The following is a 17,468-nucleotide window of genomic DNA, read 5'->3' as shown; positions in this document are numbered from 1 at the left end:
AAGTTCTAGAGCAGAGAATGTTCCAGAGCAGGCCAAGCCCTGCACCCAGGACACCTGTTACCAATGAGAAACTGTAGCGCCAGGTGCTATCCCTGGGTACCCGTTTGGGTACACATTTACTCACACATTCAACCAGCAAATATTCACCGGAAATTCCCCAGGTGATTACGTTCTCAGTTCTGTGCAATTCAGGAGAGAGGCTGCGGGCGATTCAGGGTCCAGCCTCAAGACACCACCAGTCTAACTCACAGGGAAGTCTTGAGGGCAGGTATGTGCTTAGTTGCTCAGTCATGTCTGACTCTTTCTGACCCATGGACTGTTGCTCACCAGGCTCCTAGGTCCAGTTAAGGTTTTATTTACTGTTGAAAAGAGTTTGAATGTTTAGCTGTGGGTTCTGATCCCAGTATGCTGGCTATACTCCTGGAAGGAATAGCCTTCGAGAAGCACCCACTCTTTTGCTGACTAGCTGGGTGTTGAAGAGTCATGTGGGTGGGGGTCTAGTCACTCACTACCTCCCCTCCACCCACACAATTGCTATTCCAGGCTCTGAGGCTGAGATGAAAATGACCTTGAGATATTCTGCTCATCAACATGCAACCACCACTTTTGAGGGGCAGGAGAGCAGGAGTGATGTGGAGCTGAGGCAGGTGCTGTGTGGAGCTCCTCGAAAATAAAGCCTTGTCTTTAATGTACCCTGAGAGCGGCCTTTAGGAACAGAGGGTGTGCTAATGAGGCATCTTCCCCTCCTGTCTGGCCTCTGGCCGGACTCCAGAAGAGAAATGAGGAGCATCTTCCCAGGTTTTAAGAAGTGGATCAGCCTTTCTTAAAAGGTAAGGAAACTGCACGGGTTGTAAATTCTCTCAGAGGTTCTCCACTGGTGGGGGCACATGAGAAAGCAAATGATGATAATGTTTCTCTCAGAGCTCCGTGGTTCGCGAAATGTTTCTTAAATTTTATCTTTTAACTTAAATAGTTATTTCATGGCCATCAAAGCCTTCTCAAGCACTTCTCAGAGATGAATATTGTCTCAGGATGGAATTCCATGCTTCATTATCCTGTAATGATTGTGACTTTTACATGATCATTATTCACTTTTTTTTTTTTTAATGGGGGCATTGGGGCGAAAGCAATGTAGCAAAAATATGGGTTGTTTCCATTATGGACAGATTCAGACTGAGTGTTTCTGAAGACATAGCTCTCCCATTTTTGAAGTTGGTAATGAGAGTATTGTTAAACAAAGGTAGGAATTAAAAATTCAGAATATATTCTACATAATTAGTATTTTAAATTTGTGTGATTTAAGCACCATTTTAAAGAATGATTTGCCATACTGTAATTCCCACTATAAATCTCGCCTGTAATATATACATTAAAGCACTCCCAGATTGCTCTAGAATGTGAATTACTAAGTGCTGATGAATAATTTTGAATAATGCGACTGCTTTCACCATTGAGTGGAAAATTAAGATTGTGGTATCGCTCTATTTAGAAATGATTGGTTTGCAAGAGTGAAACTAACAGCTGTTTGGCCTCCTCCAAACGATAGTGCTTCCAGAGGAGAGTGGAAACCAAGACTCCAAGCGTTTTTCATTCTAAAATGTTTCCACAATGAAGAAATGTTTTTCTTCAGTTGCCTCAAATGACCAATCTCATGGACACTGTCCAGGGAAGAATGGAGATTCTGTGTTCCACTGGGTCTGGGGTGCTTCTGGAGGGTGTGTGGCTGGGTTTTGTAAACTCTGATGACACCATTCGACTTCTGAGAACAGGAAGTGAGCACTAAAGCTAATGGGTTCTCGCCCCACAGTACAGGGCAGGGCTCGACTCTGGCGCATTGGGATGCTTCCCCAGCTCAGGGCTTTCCTGGACCAGAGACTTCCAACACTGGAACTGGGAGAAGCTGAGGCTACTGGGGACTGCTGGTCACCCTAATTGATGCTAATGATGACAGCATGATTATAATACTGTGTGATAAGTCACTTCAGTCATGTCTAACTCTTTGCGACCCCATGGACTGTAGCCCGCCAGTCTCCTCTGTCCATAGGTTTCTCCAAGCAAGTATACTGGAGTGGGTCACCATGCCCTCCTGCAGGGGATCTTCCCAATCTAGGGATCAAACTTTCAGCCTATGTGGCTTCTGCACTGCAGGCAAATTTTTTTTACCGCTGAGCCTCGGTGGAAGCCCGAGTCATAACACTACAACTAATAATAATAGTTAACATTCGCAGGGCTCTTGCTATGGGCCAGCCCTGCACTAAGCATTCACAAATGTTACCTCTTCAACCCTCACAACAATCTCTTTCAAAAGGTATAATCATCCTCATTTTACCAATGGATTAATTGGAGGTCCAGGTAAGTTAACAAATGACTCTGAAATCACACATTTAATAAATGAAGCCACTTTGATACAAATGCTGACTGGCTGGGTATCACAGCCAGGTACATTTTACAGCCAAACTCCAGCCATTCTTTAAACTCCTAGAGACTTAAAGTCCATGGAGACTCCTCAAGTCTCTACCCGCTCCTTGTACAGATTAATCCTCTTGGATTCTCAACTTCCTTTCCCTCTCTCCAGGAAAGACTCCAGCTCAGATTAAATCACTCTCTGCCAACTCAGGTCTGCACTCACCCAGCTGAATATGGCTGGAGAAAAATATAGAAACACCTTTACTGGTCTCACTGTAAATTCAAGTCTACTCACCTCTCAAGAGCCCCGGGGGCTGCTCGACTATGCTGCGGAACCTCTCAGTCCAGCACCCCCCCGACTCTGGCTCACACCTCCTCTCTCTCCAGACCCCAACACCTCTTCCCGACTTTTGCTCTCAGCTCACTTCCTTGTTCACTGAGCATGAGAGGCACCTGGAAGACAGGAATGGATCCTCACCAGCACGTGTTTCAGCTTGTATCTGCCCATCACGTGTCTTCCGTCTGTCTTCTTGCTATAAGCCAACGCCTTCCTAAGGTGGGAGACTCTGCGTGGGCCCTGGAGCCCAGCCACTCTCCCTGACTCAAGAGCATCACTGAGCAATTGTCACCTTTCATTTTCTGCGTCATCAGCTTTCTCCTCTTTACAGATTCATTCCCATCTACAAACAAATGTACTCAAATTCCTCTCATCTTAAAAACATTTTCAGTTCAGCTCACCTCTCTCTCCAGCAATGAGCTCATCTCTCACCTCCCTTTCATAGAAGAACATCTCAGGAGTGATGGTTACACTTGCTCACCACTCCTGTTCTCTTACTCTCCCTAAACCTTTCCACAGCTGGTGTTCATACCCTCTGCCCATATCAGCTGCTCAGCCACATCACCAGGGACCACCTTATTAAATCTCATGATCAGTTCCAAACCTCATCACACTGACCTAACACTTCCTTCCCCTAAGTAGGTGGAGCATCCATTCACCATTGTGTTTTAAATGCATTCACGTGGTACATGTGCTATTTCATGTGTTGGTACATGTGCTATTTCATGCATGTGAAGTATTTCTTAGTTAAATAAGCAGAGCACACGTGCTATTTTATACATTTGAAATATTTCATAGTTAAATAAGGAAAAGGTGCATTTACAATGAAAGGATTCATCTCAATCAGGCCTCTCAGATGTGCACATAGACGATGGAGATGTTTGTAAACGTGATGTAGAAGTATTATATGAATGACATTGTGATGAATACACACACATCTCTATAAGAATACATGCAAAATAAAATAATGAAAAGCTAAAAATATTACTTATAGAAAATGATAAAATGAAAGGAGTGAAGAAAACAGTAATTTACCCTCTGCTTCTCTCCATAATCTACATCCTACTTCGAAAAACCATGTATGTGCATATACCTCTGGATTCTACATTATATTTATATTCAACTCTGTAAAAGCCATATATTGGGGACTTGGTGGTCCAGTGGCTGGGATTTAGTCCCTAGTCAGGGTACTATACCCCCCATGGTGCAACTAAGACCTGGCAAAACCAAATAAATAAATAATTAATTTTTCAAAAAGAAAAAGGCATAGTCTTCTTTAAAAAAAAAAAGAAAAGAAATCATATATTGTGTATACCACATTTAGTATTATTAAAATGGTGTTGAATATAAAAAGCCATACACAACAACCTTAGGTTACTACATAAATAATCACAGTGAAAGCAAGAGTTTGAAATTTGTTGACTCCCCCTCAAAACCAAGAATAACCTCCATGCTGATGCAGAGCCCCATTGGCCCCTCCCCTCTGGCCATTCCCGCTCTGTGAGGGACCACCAGCAATCACTTTCACCACGCACGTCACATCTCAGGGACAGGAGTGGAGACAGCTGCTCCATGAAGCTGGCCCCGTCCCAGTCTGTAGAGAAGGCCTGTCAGGATCCCTTCATATCCAGAGTCCCATAAAGTACCAGAGCGTCCCTCCGATGCTGGAAGGGAACTTGGCGTCCAGGTTACATTTGGCTCGACAGATGAGACCTTGGGGCCAGAAGCCATTGACTCCACTAATTTGCTGCAAAGAGGGGTGGGAGCACATTAGAGTGGCCATTTCAGATCATGAGTGTCATGAATATAGATGGAAAAATAAATTCCCAGTGTCTGCAGGTTGGGAAGCCTGTCAAGCATGGCTGCCCAGAATGCACGGCTGCATTCAAAACTGAGATCGGACCTGTTAATTGCTTGCTCACTGCCAACCGTTTGAAAAAACAAACATATTAGTAGGGCTTTCACTTTTTACAAGGTTTTTGTTTGTGTACCCAGATGGGAAAATACACAGAGACGAGGAGAATATTACTGGAGGAGGAAAGAGAATCACCAGTCCAGGTTCGATGCATGATACTGGTTGCTTGGGGCTGGTGCACTGGGACGACCCAAAGGGATGGTATGGGGAGGGAGGAGGGAGGGGGGTTTAGGATGGGGAACACGTGTATACCTGTCGTGGATTCATGTTGATGTATGGCAAAACCAATACAATATTTTAAAGTAATTAACCTCCAATTAAAATAAATTTATATTAAAAAAAAAGAAAACAACAGGTAATGTATTGTTTGATATTTAGTGATCTCTACCTCTCAAAAAGAGTTGCTTTATGTTTACAAAGATCCTCTGATACATAATTAGAAAAACTTATCTAAATGCCTCTGGCCCATCCTGAAAAGTGAGTGATAAGAATAATTTCTAAGGATGCCAAAATTAAAAAAAAAAAAAACAACTTATTTTTACAACTCAAGGCTGTTCTGAGGAGCATCTACTTGGACCCCATTAATTGGGTCATTAATTCAAAATCATGCCCAAAAGACTGTTGCCTAAAATTACTCTTGGAAGAACCAAGGCTTCCCTACCCATTATAAAGCAACTGAAACCACAGGAACACAGGGACAGACTCCTCAGAGCAGAGACAGGCATTTACAGACAGAATAGCCAATCTTCACAGCACCCTAAAATAGATTTCTCAGACCCATTTTACTTATGATGAAGGGGATTCTGAGGGTGGTCTCGGTACCTCCCAGCTGGGGTTCAAACCCGGGTCAGCTTGCCATTTAAGTTAGGTCTCCGAACAGCTTGTTTTTTTTTCATGGAACATTCCAGAACTGATATAGATTCCTTTTACCCTGTAAAATCAGTAAGTACCAACCCACAGAGTGACAGAGTCTGTGAGATGTTTCCATCCTGAGCTTCACGTCTTATTCACAAAGTTAAGTTAGTGTGTTTCCAAAGCCAGTGTATAACTGGTGATTGGTTAGATTAAACAACATGAACTTTCTCCTGACTCTCTGATCCTCTCTTTCCTGCTCTCCCCCAGTTAACAGCATCATCTCCCATTCCTTTATATCTCTCCTTGTCTCACCCCACACTCATCCTGTCAGCATCCCATTATATTCCCAAGAAGGTTACATGTCCACCTCTCTGCAACCCCAACCCAGTTCAGGCAAGGCCACTTCCCACCAGGACCAAGGTGGCAGCCCAGTCATTTGTCTCCCTAATTCCATTTTTCTCCCTGTTATTCTCTGAGCCACATCTGCAGTGTTTATTTTAAAAGTATGCAGGATGTGGTCAACAAAACAACGTCCCCCACAAAGACCCAAGCCCAACTCTCTGGATCCTGTGAGACTGTGATGTTACAAGGCAAAGGGTATGGAAGCCCCAGGTGGAATTAAGGTTGCTAATCAGTTGGCAAAGATAAGGAGACTAGCTTGGATCCCTCAAGTGGGCCATTATAACCACCAGCCAAACCTCCTGTGCACTGTGCCCTCTTTCCCTGCTTCTCAAACCCAAGGCCCAGGCCTTGTATGTCCCAAGACCAGGCTGCCCCTGGCCTCAGGGACTTTGCACTGTTGCCCCTTCTCCTCCTCTCCCCCCATCTTTTCTCCCCCGCCCCTTCTTCCTCTTCCTCCCTGCTCCAGGGATCCACAAGAATCATCACAGTATTTTGTGTACACTACCACCACCAGCAGCATCTGGGAGCTTGTTTCAAATGCAACTTCCCAGGCCCCAGCCAGATCTCCCAGATCAGAAACTCTGCAACTGGGGCTCCAAGTGATTCCTAAGCTCACGCATGTCCACGAATCACTGCACTGTATCCATTTCCTCATAGCCCAGCCATAGGTGCCTCCCTCCCAGCTGTCCGGGGCTGTTTATCGGGCCTCCTCTCTAGCCCTAATGCCCCCAGGTAACTCCACAGGACAGAGGCCTCCCTCGTCTTGCTCTCTGGTACCTAGAATAAGGCAAACCACATAGCAAGAGTTCAGTAAATATTTGTGGGTTGGATTACTGAATTTATTTTCCAGAAGCCGCCCAGCAGGCACCATGCTATGTATGGAAAGATCAGAGCAGCACGGCTCTGCCCTTGAGAGCTTACTCTGCAGCAGAAAGGCCTCTCTTCTTATGATATGGTACATGCTGTGATGAGAGCATGTGGAGGCTGGATGAGGAATCCTGAGCCGGGGAGATCCTGGCTCGCCACCACCCACAGGACTGACTACCACGTGACATCAGTTTCTCTACCAGTTAACTGCTTACTGCCTCCTCTGGTTAGAAGGAAGCTCCATTTGTGCCGGAACCTTGTCAGTCTCCTTTGCAGCCATACCTACACCTGACATTGGGACACCCTCCAGGCCAGAGGATGTCAATAAAATGTGTTTCATGAATGAATGAATGAGCTGCAGAAGACAGAAAAGCCTTAGAATGATATGGACAAGTGGACCAGGTTCGGGCTTTTCAAGTCAGTTTGGGTGTTTGGGGCTTCCCAGGTGGCTCAGATGGTAAAGAATCCGCCTGCAGTGCGGGAGATGCAGGAGCCCGGAGTTTAATCCCTGGGTCAGGAAGATGCCCTGGAGAAGAGGACGGCAACCCGCTCCAGTACCAGTATCCTTGCCTGGAGAATCCCATGAGCAGAGGAGCCTGGCGGGCCACAGTCCATAGGGTTGCAAAGATTTGGACACAACTCAGCAACTAACACACTTGGGTGTCCTAACCGGAAAATAAGGCCAGAGTAGAAGAACTGAGATGTGATTGAGAAAAAGTCCACAGGTTAGACAGGAGGGGATCTAAGTGTGCCTTGCTGTAGGGGGACAAAGGAGCCAGCAAAGTTAGGGCTCTAGCTGAGGCACATTCGCCAGGCCCGGGAGAGGACTGCAAGATACAGGATGAGGGGCGGCAGTGGAGCCAGCAGGGAGTCCAGGTGTGGGGAGAAGACAGAGGGGGCTGCCCCGCCCAGCAGCCAAAAGACACTTTGACCAGAAGGCGAATTGAAACTTAACGTTAACTCTGAAAATAAGGGTGTGTTGGTTACAACTCTGCTTGAGACTGTGGAATGGGAGACGTTTAGTCCTCACAGGGCCAAGGGCTCAAAGACTGGCGCCTTTTTCACAGAGCAGTGAGTCATCTGAGATAGATTCATCACACATCACCAGTTGGCCCTTTGGGTACTAATCTGATAACACGTCTCCTTTCAGTGAATTTCCAATAAAGGGTCGTGTGCACTTCTATTTATTTAAGATGAAAAAAATACAATAGAACTCTTTACTATCAAACTGATTCTAATTCGTTGGAAGTCCCTACAGGTAAAATATTCACATGGACATGTGTGAAAACAAATATGTATATTCTATACATCGATACATGTAGTTTTGTATATACACGACATCAAGCACACAACCCCATCGCAAATAAAATTACACCAAAACCTGTAATGCTTTTCGTCTCCTTATCAAAAATGCACTGAGCCATAGCTCAGTGAATATATTCAGTGATCTAAGCTATTCATTAAAGGTAATAGAACAGAAAAATACCTTTTGATACACAGCCATTCCAACACGTTATGTTTTAGAGTCTTTGCTAAATCACATTGTCAGAGTTCACTTTATTTCACCATTGAGTCAATGTAAAAGAATGAACCCTCTCTCTCTCAGAAATTTCTATGTTTAATACTCAGGACCCGCTCTGCTAACTTTAATACATCGACAGTTCCAGGCTTAATTTGCTCCTTGGAACGAGCTATTAAGTATGCACTGCTGCCTTGTGCCTCCTCCATGAACCATTCCCTTTTTTAAATATACAACCACATAATAATGGTCTCCAAGGAGAGGATGTTATCTGGGTTTGGTATTTAACAGGAAATCATGATGCCTAATTTGTGTGCCCATCCAGAACTTTCCATGTGACATCCAGGTATTTTGCATTCATTAAAAAGTCAACCATATGGCTGTTCAGATGATACTCTCTCCCATATAGATGGATGGAGAATTTATAAAAGTGACTGCATTATTTAACAGATGCATTAGCTAAATCATTACAAGGTGAAAAATGCGGTCGCTTTGAGGCCAAGAAATGAAGCTGCCATGGAAGGCTGCTCTGGCCAGATATGGCCAGAAATTGGGCAGCTTTGAGAATGTGTGTGTACATGGCTAAACGCTAGGGGAGGTACACACAGCCAGGCAAGAGCCCTGCTCATCTTTGCAACTGATTACTGCGTTCTGACTCCAGGAATGCCTAGGATGCAGACTGGTTCTAATTAAAAATGCTGAGATAAAGATTCCAATATAAAATCAGTAAGAGAAATGCAAAATTGAACAAAAAAAATAATGACTGAAAATGATGTCTTATAAACTTTCTTTTATTTTTTTTTTATTTTACTTTACAATTCTGTGTTGGTAGAGCATCAAAAACATGGAATATTTTTTTCCCCAGATGGAAAGACTCAGAATTCCCAAGGTAAGGAAATTTGGTATAAACTACAAGTGGGGAGAAAAGAGTATCCAATTTAGAGACATGTCAAATGCAGCAGATGCAAAAACTAAACAGCCAGGAAAGACTCCAAACCCACATGTGCTTCAGGCAAAAGGGCAGCAGCCTGGGTTCCTGCCAACTCTCTTCCTTCCCTCCTCCCTCCCTCCCTCTTTTCCTTCCTTCTTTCTTTCTCTTACCCCAAACAGTCTCATGCCCACATCTGTAACAGCAGGATTCTGTCCTAAGGGGTTTAAATGCAGCCCCAAGCCCCAAGGAACCTTCCTGGAGATCCAGTGGCTGATTCTCACTCCCAGTGCAGGGAGCCTAGATTCAATATCTGGTCAGGGACCTAAATCCCACGTGCTGCAATTAAAAGCCCACAGGTGGCAATGCAACTAAGACCCGTGTAGCCAAAAAAAAAAAAAAATTCAAAAAGAGACTCAGCCCCTATTCACATGTCTCTCACAGTCCAGTGGGGTGTCACAGATCAAAAACAAAGTGGCACACCTCCTCACAGTGAGGTTTTACAAACTCCACTCCATCCCCAGCTGAAAACCCTCCAGTAACTCCACAGTGTGTGTCTGCATGCTCAGTTGCTCAGTCATGTCAGACTCTTTGCAGCCCCACGAACTGTAGCCGGCCAAGGCTCTTCTGTCCATGGGGTTCTCCAGGCAAGAATACTGGAGTGGGTTGCCATTCCCTTCTCAAGGGGATCTTCCCAATCCAGGGTTCGAACCCAAGACTCCTGAATTGCAGGTGGATTCTCTACCACTGATTCACCTAGGAAGCCCAGGAAATCATCCTTGCAGTGTTTATCATGACAAAGGCCAATCAAGCAAGAGGCTCCAGAAACAATGACTGCATTTACAGAGGAGAGCATGGTTGTTGCAGAATTCAGCCTCTCTGGCTGTCAGACTGAGCTCTCAGCTCCTTGCTGTCTGACCATGCTGAGGACCAAGTTCTGCAACACAATCACTTGCTTTCACAAAACCAGTGAGGGAGAGAGTAAAACAGATAGTACCATCTTTTTTCAAGGCAATTATAGATGTGACATTCCATACCCTTTGCCATATTTAATAGGATAAAAGTAAACCACTGATGATGTCCACATTCAAGGAGAAGGGATTACCCGGGCACAGACTCCAAGAAGTCACCCTAAAGTCTGCTCACCATACATCCAGACCCCAGTTCCCAGCCAGGGTCCCCTCACATACCCCTCTCACAGTAAAACAGCTCATGGCCATGCGCCTTTCATGCAAGCATCAATTCTAGACACAGCAAAGCAAGTCCTGTGACAAGCCAGGGCCTAAATCCTCCAGATGTTTACAGCTGAGTGAAAGCTACTTATTTACCGAGTTGGGAAAAAAAAAAAAGTCCCAGCTCTTGTTAATTCTCAATGCAGTGCCAAGAAGCCCACTTCAGTACACTGGCCAGAATGTTTCATGGAACCACATTTAACGAAACGCAAAACAGTGGCAACATCCAAGTTTTTTAAAAAAGAAATTTCGTAAATCTGAGGTCCAACCTAGGTGCTCATAATTGCTTTATTAACTCTGAACAACTCATCATTGTGCCAAAGGTCTGGCTCATTTTTCCTGCCTCTTCTGAAAGCACAGATTTAAAAATCCGTGTTGAGATTCCCGAAGAGCAGCCTGTTCCATTCTTCATTCTGAGAGACAATTGATTAGTCATACCTCAAAGTCATTTTTCAAGGAATAACCATCAATATTAACAGCTGCCAACCTCTCCCATTTGTAATCAGCTAAAAACAGCTCTTCCCCAGGGGGAAAATGTTTACACTTCTAACCTGGGGTTAGTTTACAGCTCCCAGGATAGGAATCAGGCTTTATGTTGTGGTTCCTTAGAGGTTCAGCTGTCCAAATACTAGTTGACAAGGTGCAGACTTGGGAGGGAGCTGATTGGCATACACACCTCTGATGCATGCATGCTCCCCTGCTCCCACACTAAACACCTGTGTTTTAAGGGGAGGTGGACACCAGTGTGATGGAGCAGAAACCCTGCCATAATCTGGGGTTAGAAAGCCCTGAGCTGGAATTCCTGCTCTGTCTCTAACCTCCAGATGTGCACAGGCAGCTGCTTAAACTCCCAGATACAAACTGATGGGAAGCCATCATGAGGCTGGCAGAGGCTACAGGCAGGGTACATGGTAACCTACAGTATTAGACGCCACGACTCCAGCTGTTAGAACTTGGTAGGCATAACTCTGCGGTTGGGGCACTGTCTGCTTTTTAAAACCATTTTAGTATGGGACATTCCATATGTTGACACAAGTAGAGAGGAAAGAGTGAGCCTGCCAGGATCCTCTGTCCATGGGATTCTCCAGGCAAGAATACTGGAGTGGGCTGCCATTTCCTTCAGCCAAGGATACAGGAGTGGGAAGCTACTTCCTTCTCCAGGGGGTCTTCCTGACCCAGGGATCAAACCTACATCTCCTGCATTGTCAGCTGTGTTCTTTACCGCTGAGCCAGCAGGGAAGCCCCTTTCTGTTTTTAAAGTGGGATTTTTCGGCCTTTGAAGTGTTGACATCTGTGGTGAGCTGTTGCTGTACTATGTTCGGCAGGGTCCCTGGACTCTACCCTCTCATTGCTAGTAGCACCCATTCCTCCTTGTTGTGACAACCAAAAATGTCTTGGGATGTTGCCAAACATGCCCTAATTGAAGAGAAAGAACTGCCCCCAGGTGAGAATCACAGATTTAGAAGATTAGAAGGACAGTGTCAGAAATAGTAAAGAGACCACTAGTCTTTCCATGTGAAGTGGTGACCGCACTACCCACGCCAGTATTTCTTGCCTGGAGAATCCCACGGACAGAAGAGCCTGGTGGGCTACAGTTGATAGGCTCACAATGAGTCAGACATGACGGAATGCCTAAGCATGCATGCATGCAAGGTAGTTGGAAACTTGGTTGGAAACCAATGCAACTCTACTAGAGTTGTAAATCTCTTAAGAATTAAGTTCATCAAAAGCATTGAGTAGGAGACTCTGTAAAAGAAAAATCTACTTGCATCAATCCTAAAGGAAATCAACTCTGAATATTCACTGGAAGGACTGATGCTGAAGCCCCAGTACTCTGGCCATCTGATGCAAAGTGCTAGCTCATTGGAAAAGACCCTAATGCTGGGAAAGACTGAGGGCAAGAGGAGAGGAGGGCAACAGAGGACAAGATGGTTGGATGACATCACCAACTCAATGGACATGAATCTGAGAAAACTCTGGGAGACAGTGAAGGACAGGGGCGCCTGGAGTGCTGCAGTCCATGGGGTTGCAAAGAGTCAGACACAACTTAGCAACTGAACAACAACAATTTATAAATTATGTATTTTACTAGTGGAAATACTGATGGAATGTTTTTGCCTTCATTCCCCTAGTCTGTCTATAGCCAGTCAAGCTGGGGGACCTACTCCCTCATCTGTGGGAAGGACATCCTTGTGTAACTTTGGGGAGATGACAGAAGTTGCCTGGCAGCAGTTCGTTGTCTGTTCATTTTTTCTGAACCCAGCTACTTACCACCAAGAAGGTTTAAAGTCCCTTTGCGGGGGCAATGGAAGTGGACCCCACAGCCCACATAGGCTGAGTCTGAAACACCCTCTGCGGACAGTATACCTGCATAAAAGTGGTACCCACGGCTTTGGGATTCCCTGGCAGTGAGTTTCATGAACATTCTAATCAACGATTTCCAGGCTATCATGTTCGAAAGCTGGATTAATTTCTTTCAGCACAAGAGCTCCAAAGAATGGCGAGAAAGATACCAGGTTCTCTTAGCATGACGTGGCAGGAGCTGAGGTAAGAGCACCTGGATTCATAGCCTAGTTGTGACTTTTATTTAAGAAGTGTCTGCAAGCAGGTGACTCAACCTCCTGGCCAGCAGTTCATTCGCCTGCAAAAATGTTTATGGAAAATACCGCTGGTTCACATAAGCACACAAACACACACATACACACACACTGTCTCTCTCTCACACACACCCCTCTCACAGATGTAAGCTGTGAGCACTGTAACATGTGAATTCTAGATGTTTCTTTTTTTTAATAACAAACTCTGCAAGGTTTTGAGAAAAAGAAAGAAAGGTGGTGACACTGTCTCTGTCCCACCTGGCTTGTCACCAGCAGTAAAAGGGCAAAGGAACAGCTTCAGACGCCAATTCATGGGGTACACAGGCAGCTGCAAACAGACACAGCAGAGCAGGAGAAGAGAGGCATTTCTCACACACACTCAGGGCCGCGCTCCCTGCCCTTTGCACCTTCTCATGTCATTTAATCTTCACCAGCATTTCAGGCACTAGTGGTAAAGAATCCACCTGCCAGTGTAGCAGACGAGGGAGGTGTGGGTTCAATTCCAGGGTCGGGAAAATTCTTGGAGGAGGAAATGACAACCCATGCCAGTATTCTTGCCTGGAGAATTCCCCATGGACAAAGGAGCCTGGCAGGCTACACAGCCCAGAGAGTCGGACGTGACTGAAGTGTGTATATCATCATCTTCGCCATCATTTTAGGAACAAAGTGCATCACTGTTCCCTTTTCAGAGATGAGAAAACAAAGGCTCTGAATCTTCCAGCAATTTTCCCTCAGTCTGACAGCTAACAAGAAGCATGAGGACACTTGAGTTTCTCTCTGATTCCACTCCAATCTGATTTAAGAGCCACACTTGCTTTTGGAAGATGCCCAGAGAAGGAGCAGGCAGGGTGTTCCGTGATACACAGCACTTGGAAGATAAACATCGACTGGGTTGCAATGACTCTCCTCACAGCCCCTCCCCCAATATATAGCTTTTTGCTTTTAACTTTTTCTCTCTTCTACCTGAAAAAAAAAAAAAAAAAGGACATTGGCATATCACTTGAAAAGCTTACAAATGACTCTTGCAAGCATAATAACACCACTGATCAGCAGGCTTGGAGACGAGGCATGCGCTGGGGATGAAATTATTTTTTCTCCCAAAGGGACAGCACACTTAGCAATAAAGTGCCCATTAGCAAACCCTGCCCAGCAGTGAAAAAGCAGGCTCTCACCACACGACGAGTGAGGGAGTGCTTGGAGCTCTCGGTTGGAATGCAGAATTATTTTATTATGAAAAGACACTTGAAGTGAAATTTTGCTGAGAGAAGGGCTTACTTGGGAAGGAGAGAAGCACTTTGCACTTAAGATTTCTTTATCGCTATACCACTGAACTCGAAACATTACCCAAAATGTCATTATAGACTTTGCATTTCAGGGGGTCAGGAGTGAGCTATAAAAATTGACTTCATGCAGGCTGCAACTTGATAATCACCCTCTAAATGGATAACCAGTTTCTTTCATCATTCCTAGTGGCAGCTTAAAAATTAACACTCTGTAGAGTTCCAGATGTTCAAAAGAAATAGAAAGTGGAGTCTTCCTTCTAGTCTTTCAAACCCTTCATCCCCCAGAAAGTAAGGAGACTTCTGTATGGCGTTCAGTTCTGCCCTTTCTCCTCTAGTGACGCACAGCCCTGTGTGCTGGTGGGGAGGCAGTGGGTGTGCTCCCCTCCCCAGCGCTGTCTCCCACACTGCATGCCCCTGTGATGGGTAGGGGCCTGGGCTGCCAACACAGGCATCTCTCTGACTTCCTAGAGTTACTGGGGGTGAGGGGGTTTCTGCAAGGCTGTTGGGAGTCCACCGGCCTAAGGACCGTGCTAGAGAATCAAGCTCAGGAATAGGAAGGGAGCTGAGGGTGGCCCAACCATCCCACAGGCATGGTGCTCTGTCTCCATCTTAACCAGATAAATTTTAAGCTCCATATGGCATTGGGTTGATTCCTGGCCCCGGGTTGGGGTCTCGACACTCCCTGTCATAGACTGTGGGGAGCCAGGGACTGGCCCCACCCCCTACAAGAGGCACAGGGTAGTTCCCAGCCGCCAGAGGTCACTGTTTCACTCCTGGTCAGCCTCAAGTGGGACAAGTGACAAGTAACCCACCTTCCGGTTCTTAGGACACTTCATTGTCCTGCCTGCTTGGGACCTTCACGATCTGGTCCTCTCCCCCACAGGATGTCTCCCTGTGTTTACCTGGCTGAGTCCTATCGGTCCTTTAGAGATCAGCTCAGATGTCTCATCTTGGCCTCCCAGGACCCCTGGGCCATGTCTACCCACTCACTCTCCTGGCGCCCCCTACACTTCCTCTGCAGAACTGACCACAGAAGCAATTCTGTGCTTGTGCACTTGGCTGTGAACTTTCCATCTTCCCAGTTAATAGTTAAAGTTCATGCAAGCTGAGGCCATGACCTGCTCACTTTGCATCCCAGAGTTCAGCTCACTACTTTCCCTTCATAGGCTCTGGACCCCTAAAGAGGGATGCAAATCTGGGCTCCACCAGGCAACCACATCTGAGGGATTACACCACATCAAGGCGAGAACCCCTTCCTGGGGCTGAGGGGAGGGGAGCAAAGCACAAAGAATCAGTGTAGATCATTGCTGATTATTCACTGCTGGTCAAAAGGCTGCAAGTGGGTACAGTAACTGGGCTAGTTTGCTGTTGTGTTACACACCTAGTTATCTAGTTTATCCATCCATCCATCTACCTATCTCTCTATCATTTAACTATTTAGTTATCTATCATATGTACACACAGACTAAAATCTATTAATAATGAAAGATAATCACGTAAAGTTTGAGTTCACACAATTACAGTTAAAACAATGATGAGAGTGAAGCAGCCACTGAGCATGGGGGAACGTGATCACCAATCAATTTCCATTCCCCAAATCCGCCTCCTGAGCAGTGGGTTACATCAGGGCATCACACCAGCAGTGCCTTCAGATTCCCATGCCCATTTGTTTAGACCGAGTGTCTGTCTTCCTAACCGGATTGCACTCCTAATTGAAAATGAAAGGATGATGATGCCTCTGTTTCTACGCACTGCTATGAGGAGAGAAAGAGCGCTGTAGAGACACATTAATATCAGGGAGGAGAAGTGAAAGTGAACTTGGAGGAATAATACAAACAACAACCCCCTGCTCTTAGTCTTTTCCAGGTGAACGTCTATAAATGCTATACTCATTTGATGTAATCTTCTGACATCTCTAGAAGAAAGGATTATAGATAGCCATTTTATGAAAGAAGAAGCCTGGATACAAAAAGGATAAGGGGTTTACCCAGATCATGCATTTGGAAGCATCGAGCCTGGATTTGCGCCTGAAGTCTGGCCCGAATCCCCGCCCTGGAATGTACTGCCCGTGGCTTCTCCTCTAGCAGGAGGCCCTTGACACAGAGATGTGAAGGCTGCAGGCTGCAGCCTTATGATTCTTGGCTTATTTAGAGGAGCTCCGCTAACCAGGAAAGGCAGAGCTCTCTGTCCACCAGGTTAAGGATGAGAGTGCCGTGGAGCATGCATCCCAGTAGGTCTCCTATTCTATCACGCACCAGAATCGCCTGGAGGCAGGTAACGCACAATGGCTAGGGCCCGCCCTCAGCATTTAGGTTTCAGGAGCTGGGAGAGAGGCTTAGCCCTGGCATTCCCAGTAGGCTTCCCAGGTGATGCTGCTGGTCTGGGGACCACATCTGGAGGACCACTGGTCTCTCCTGTAGAGAACTAAAGATTCGGGGGGTACAGAATGAATCCCCAAAGATTTGGACATGGCTCATTTGCAACATAAGCTTAGACCACTCAAGACAAGCTGGGAAGGGTGGCCGAATCTCCTTATTGGTATCTCTCTCTGCTCCTCTCCCCACCTCACCTCCCACATCCTATGGGGATAAACCATGGTTGGGGGAGGAGTGAATTGATGGAAGGGGGCCACAGGAATTTACATAATTTTGGAACATATGAAACGTTTGTCAGAGGCTTGCTTTCTGGCTCAGGCCTGTGCAGGACACTCCATCCCTAAGGTACAAGGCATCACATGGCAGTAACACCAGCTCAGAAGCCAGTGGCCAAATGGTCTCCATCTTAACTGCCCAGCCCCAAGGCCCATGGGCTACAGCTGCCAGAAGGATGTGGTGCTATGCACGTCCCCCTCCGTCCTGCAATCTCAATTCTGCTCATTGCATTTTGTGTGTGTTCCATTGATGCAAGACTCCCAGTTAGAAAACTGGCTTCCTCGTCTGTTCCTTAATCATCATGATCAGAAGAGACCCTATTTGGGTCCCCATGCCTATCTGTTTGTAGACAAGAATATGACCTAGAAAATAGTTTTCATGAACAACAGAGGGTTTGTTTTCACACTTTTAAAAAAGATGGCTCTTGTTCAGACTTGTCTTGCCATAACACACTGCTGCAGCAATGAGTGGTAATT

This window comes from Oryx dammah, unplaced genomic scaffold (assembly GCF_014754425.2).
Source record: "Oryx dammah isolate SB20612 unplaced genomic scaffold, SCBI_Odam_1.1 HiC_scaffold_10, whole genome shotgun sequence".
In the NCBI taxonomy this organism is placed as follows: Eukaryota; Metazoa; Chordata; class Mammalia; order Artiodactyla; family Bovidae; genus Oryx; species Oryx dammah.
Note: the sequence above shows the minus strand (reverse complement) of the source record.